The sequence below is a fragment of the Arachis ipaensis genome, chromosome B09, assembly GCF_000816755.2.
Source record: "Arachis ipaensis cultivar K30076 chromosome B09, Araip1.1, whole genome shotgun sequence".
In the NCBI taxonomy this organism is placed as follows: Eukaryota; Viridiplantae; Streptophyta; class Magnoliopsida; order Fabales; family Fabaceae; genus Arachis; species Arachis ipaensis.
In genome coordinates this window covers 2,918,974-2,924,078 of record NC_029793.2, presented here as the reverse complement: position 1 = coordinate 2,924,078, position 5,105 = coordinate 2,918,974, and positions in this window count along the sequence as shown.

Sequence of the window (5,105 nt, the reverse complement as noted above, 5' to 3'; positions counted from 1 at the left end):
ACTAAGGAGTAGGCAAACTTCTCTAGTTTGTGGTACCTTAGCTCGGGGCCTTGTAGAACTATGCTGATGAAATACACCGGATGCTGACCGACCTCGTCTTCTCTTATCAGGGCTGACGCGACAGCCTTGTCTGCTACAGATAAGTATAGGACGAGGTCTTCTCCAACTGTAGGTCGGGTCAGAATCGGGGGTTGACTCAAGAATATTTTGAACTCCTGGAACGCCTCTTCGCATTCAGGAGTCCATTCGAACTGACATCCCTTTCTCAGAAAGGAGAACAAGGGAAGGGATTTTAGTGCTGACCCTGCCAAGAATCTGGAGAGGGCTGCAAGTCGGCCGTTTAGCTGCTGGACCTCTCTTAAGCAAGTCGGGCTTTTCATTTCCAGGATGGCTCTGCACTTATCGGGATTTGCTTCGATTCCCCTTTGTGTCAGCATGAACCTAAAAATTTTCCAGCTTCCACCGCGAAGGTACACTTTGCGGGATTTAGTCTCATCCCGTGTGACCTTATGGTGTCAAATACTTGCAAGAGGTCTGACAAGAGGTCGATTTCTTCCTTGGTTTTTACTAGCATGTCGTCGACGTAGACCTCCATTAAACTTCCAAGGCGGGGAGCGAACACCTTATTCATCAGCCTCTGATATGTGGCCCCTGCATTTTTCAATCCAAATGGCATGACCACATAGCAGAAGTTGGCTCTGGGTGTGATGAATGATGTTTTCTCCTGGTCTGGCTCGTACATCGGGATTTGGTTATACCCCGAGTAGGCATCCATGAATGATAAGTATTGATATCCCGAGCTGGAGTCTACTAGGGTATCGATACTTGGTAATGGATAAGGGTCCTTGGGACATGCCTTATTTAAATCGGTATAGTCGACACACATTCTCCATTTGCCATTTTGTTTTTTGACTAGCACTATGTTAGCTAGCCATGTTGGGTATTTGACTTCTCTGATGAAGCCGGCTTCTAGGAGCGCTTGTACTTGTTCTTCTATTACTAGGGCTCATTTTGGGCCGAGCTTACGTCTTCTCTGTTGTACAGGTCAGGACCCTGGGTATACCGAGAGCTTGTGGGACATAAGCTCGGGGTCTATCCCGGGCATGTCGGAGGCTTTCCAGGCAAAGAGGTCGGAATTGTCTCTTAGGAGCTTAATCAACCATTGTTTTAGGGCTTCCCCTAGGTTGGCTCCTATGTTGGTGTTTTTTCCTTCCTCTTTGCCGACTTGTATTTCCTCAGTTTTTCCTCCCGGCTGTGGTCGCAGCTTTTCTCGGGCCCTTGCACCGCCGAGCTCTATGGTGTGGACTTCTCTGCTTTTTCCTCTCAGATTCAGGATTTCATTGTAGCATTTCCTTGCCAATTTCTGATCTCCCCTCACCGTTGCTATTCCCGCTGAGGTTAGAAATTTCATGCAAAGGTGGGGAGTGGATACCACTGCTCCGAGTCGATTAAGGGTAGCTCTACTGATTAAAGCATTATATGCTGACCCTACGTCGATGACTATGAAGTCTACACTCAGAGTCTTGGATTTTTCTCCTTTTCCAAAAGTGGTGTGGAGGGGCAAAAATCCCAGTGGTTTTATCGGCGTGTCGCCTAGTCCGTACAAGGTGTCGGGGTAGGCTCTTAATTCTTTCTCATCCAACCCTAGTTTGTCAAAAGCGGGCTTGAAAAGGATGTCCGCTGAGCTTCCTTGGTCTACTAGGGTTCTATGGAGATGGGCATTGGCTAGGATCATAGTAATTACCACTGGGTCATCGTGCCCAGGGATTATTCCTTGCCCATCTTCTCTTGTGAATGAAATGGTGGGAAGGTCGGAAGACTCTTCTCCGACCTGGTAGACTCGCTTGAGATGTCTTTTGCGAGAGGACTTGGTGAGTCTCCCTCCCGCGAATCCTCCAGAGATCATATGGATATGTCTCTCCGGGGTCTGCGGTGGTGGGTCTCTTCTATCCATATCGTCTCGCTTTCTCTTCCCATGACCGTCCGACCTTTCTATGAGATATCTGTCGAGCCGACCTTCTCTAGCCAGCTTTTCTATCACATTTTTAAGGTCGTAACAGTCATTTGTCGAGTGACCATATATTTTATGGTACTCACAGTAGTCGCTGCGACTCCCCTCTTTTTTATTTTTAATAGGTCTGGGAGGAGGCAGTCTTTCGGTATTGCAAATCTCTCTGTATACATCCACTATGGAAACCTTTAGAGGAGTATAAGAGTGATATTTTCTTGGTCTATCGAGACCGAGTTCTTCCTTCTTTTTGGGTTCCCTCTCCCTCTTTTTTGTTGAGGGGAGATGCCCAGGTCGCCAACTCGAATCTTTCAGCCTAGCATTCTCCTCCATGTTGATGTACTTTTCAGCTCTTTCCTGTACATCACTTAAGGAGGTGGGGTGTCTTTTTGATATGGACTGTGAGAAGGGACCTTCTCTAAGCCCATTGACTAACCCCATTATGACTGCCTCAGTGGGCAGGTCTTGGATTTCTAAACATGCTTTGTTGAACCTTTCCATATAGGCTCGTAAGGATTCTCCGACCTCCTGTTTTATCCCCAGGAGGCTTGGCGCATGTTTTACTTTGTCTTTCTGGATAGAGAACCTCATCAAGAAATTCCTTGAGAGGTCTTCAAAACTGGTGACCGACTTCGGGGGGAGGCTGTCGAACCACTTCATCGCCGCTTTCGACAAGGTTGTCGGGAAAGCTTTGCATCGCGTAGCATCAGAAGCATCAGCCAGGTACATCCGACTTTTAAAGTTGCTTAAATGATGCTTCGGATCTGTGGTTCCGTCATAGAGGTCCATATCGGGGCTTTTAAAGTTTCTTGGAACTTTTGCCCTCATTATGTCCTCACTAAAAGGATCCTCCCCTCCTGGGGGCGACTCTTCTCTATCGTCACGGGAGTTCCGACCTTTGAGAGAGGATTCTAACTTTAAGAGTTTCTTCTCTAACTCTTTTCGTCGATCCATCTCCTCTTTTAGGTGCTTTTCTATCTCCCTTTGTCGCTCCCGTTCCTGTTCTAGCTGTTCCAAGCGACTTTGGTGGACATGGACTAATCCCATAAGTTCAGTTGCGTGGGACTGTTCATCCTTCTCCGAATCGCGCCCTTCTGAGGAATTCACCTTCGGAGTTTTGACTCCGGAGGTACCCTCTTTGTGTTGATCGTTGGTTCCCTGGTGGAGGGTTAAGTCCACGTCATTATTTTCGGTGTCCAGATTCTCTTGTTCGGAATCTGCCTCCACATGACCCTCTTCAGGGGATCTGTCCGCCATCACTGGTTGATCTCTCGGGTCCCCGGCAACGGCGCCAATGTTACGATGGGTAACCGGAGATTGTTGGGCTGGACTCACTAGGTTGGCCCAATCGTCTGATGAAGGAAGCCTTCGAGCGGATCTGCGTCTTGGGGGCCTCCGTCCGACTTGTGAGTATGAACGAATGGGGGGTGGTACCTGCAAAGACACTCCGATACCTAAGTCAGCAGGGGGTTAAGCAGGTTTAGAATGTATCGGAACTTAGAGATACCTGAGAGGTGTTAGTGTATTTATAGTGGTGAACCAATAACCACCGTTGAAGTAGTACCACTTTTTAAGGGGAATAACCGTCCCTTTATCTTAGGCTGGTTAAGATATGACTCCTGGAAGTGGTTAGAGAGATTCTAGGGGCAGTTATCCTCTTGAGGGAGGGTTTATCTGCCAGCTAATCCTCGTACCGACTTCTTTAGAGCAAGTCGTGAAGATAGCCGACTTCGTGGTATCTGGTCGGTGTAATGAAAGGCTCAACTCTTTTGGGTTGGGCCTTTTTTCTTGGATCCTGAGCCTTAGTGTTGGGTCAGGGTATGAACAATACTCAATTTGGTTCCTAAAGTTACACTTGAGCCTCAATTTAGTCCTTAAAATTTTAATTGTCTCAATTTAGTCTCCAAACTTTTCAATTGACTCTGTGATGGAAACCACTGTAGGACTAACGTGATTAAAATTTGAAAAGTTCAGGGAGTAAATTGAGACAATTGAAACTTCAAGAACTAGATTGAGGCTCGAGTGTAACTTTAAGGACCAAAATGAATATTTTCTTATCATTTTCCGTTGATAACTTATAAAATATTATTAGATTTATGTATATTTAGTTTACTAAAATAAAATACTTTTTGTCTTTTTCCTTTGCCATATAATATATATATCTTGTTTGAACTTGGGATCCTATATATATTATTTAATAATATTCTATCTATATTATACTCCCTAAGGCTAAATCTTAATTTTATTTTTCTTTGCTTTTTTAAAGATAGAGGTTACAACTAAAAAATGGTCTTATTGATTATTTAATTTGAACTCCTATTCTATGTTTGGGCACCCTTACATAAATTAAAATAGAGAAAATAAAAAAAGGAAAACCAAGTGAGAAAGTAAAAGTTCCAAGATTGTGAGGTTCATTTTTGGTATTAAACACTAAAAACTAAAAAATAAAAAATAAAAAATAAAAATAAAAATAAAAGATAGAGAGAGAAAGAGAAAAATAAGTTGAGAGAATAAAATATTTAAGATTATGAAAGAGCAAAAAGATATATATTAAGTAATTATCTAAATGAATATATAACTTGGATAGTGGTGGGCTTGGATTCACGGTATATGCTCTATACTTTTCCATATCCACCTTGGACCTCATCACATGCATGTAGATTTTGGTTCCTTTTTCATCATCACTTGATCAGAGAAGCTACTTGCATTCTTCTTTTCTAATTCTAAATTAAATTAATGTAAAAACTAAGGTGCAGTTAATTTTATATGAAGTTGATATATAGTTGAGAGCAGTTAAATAATTTGATTAATTTGACTAAACTTTTATGGTGAAAACTCAGGTGAAGTCGACTTTACGTACCTGAGAGTCGTTGGATGAAAATTTAGACAAATCAGTCAAATCATCTAACAGCTCTCAAGCATTAATTTCAGGTGAAGTCGACTTCACCTGAGTTTCCACCAATTTTTATTTAACCACTTTTAGTAATCAACTTCAGAAAAAAAATTAACTGCACCTGAATTTATATCTTAATTTATGATTTTGTGAGTTAGTGGTGTGGGTTGACCAAAATTATATTCTATTTTATTTACTGTAATA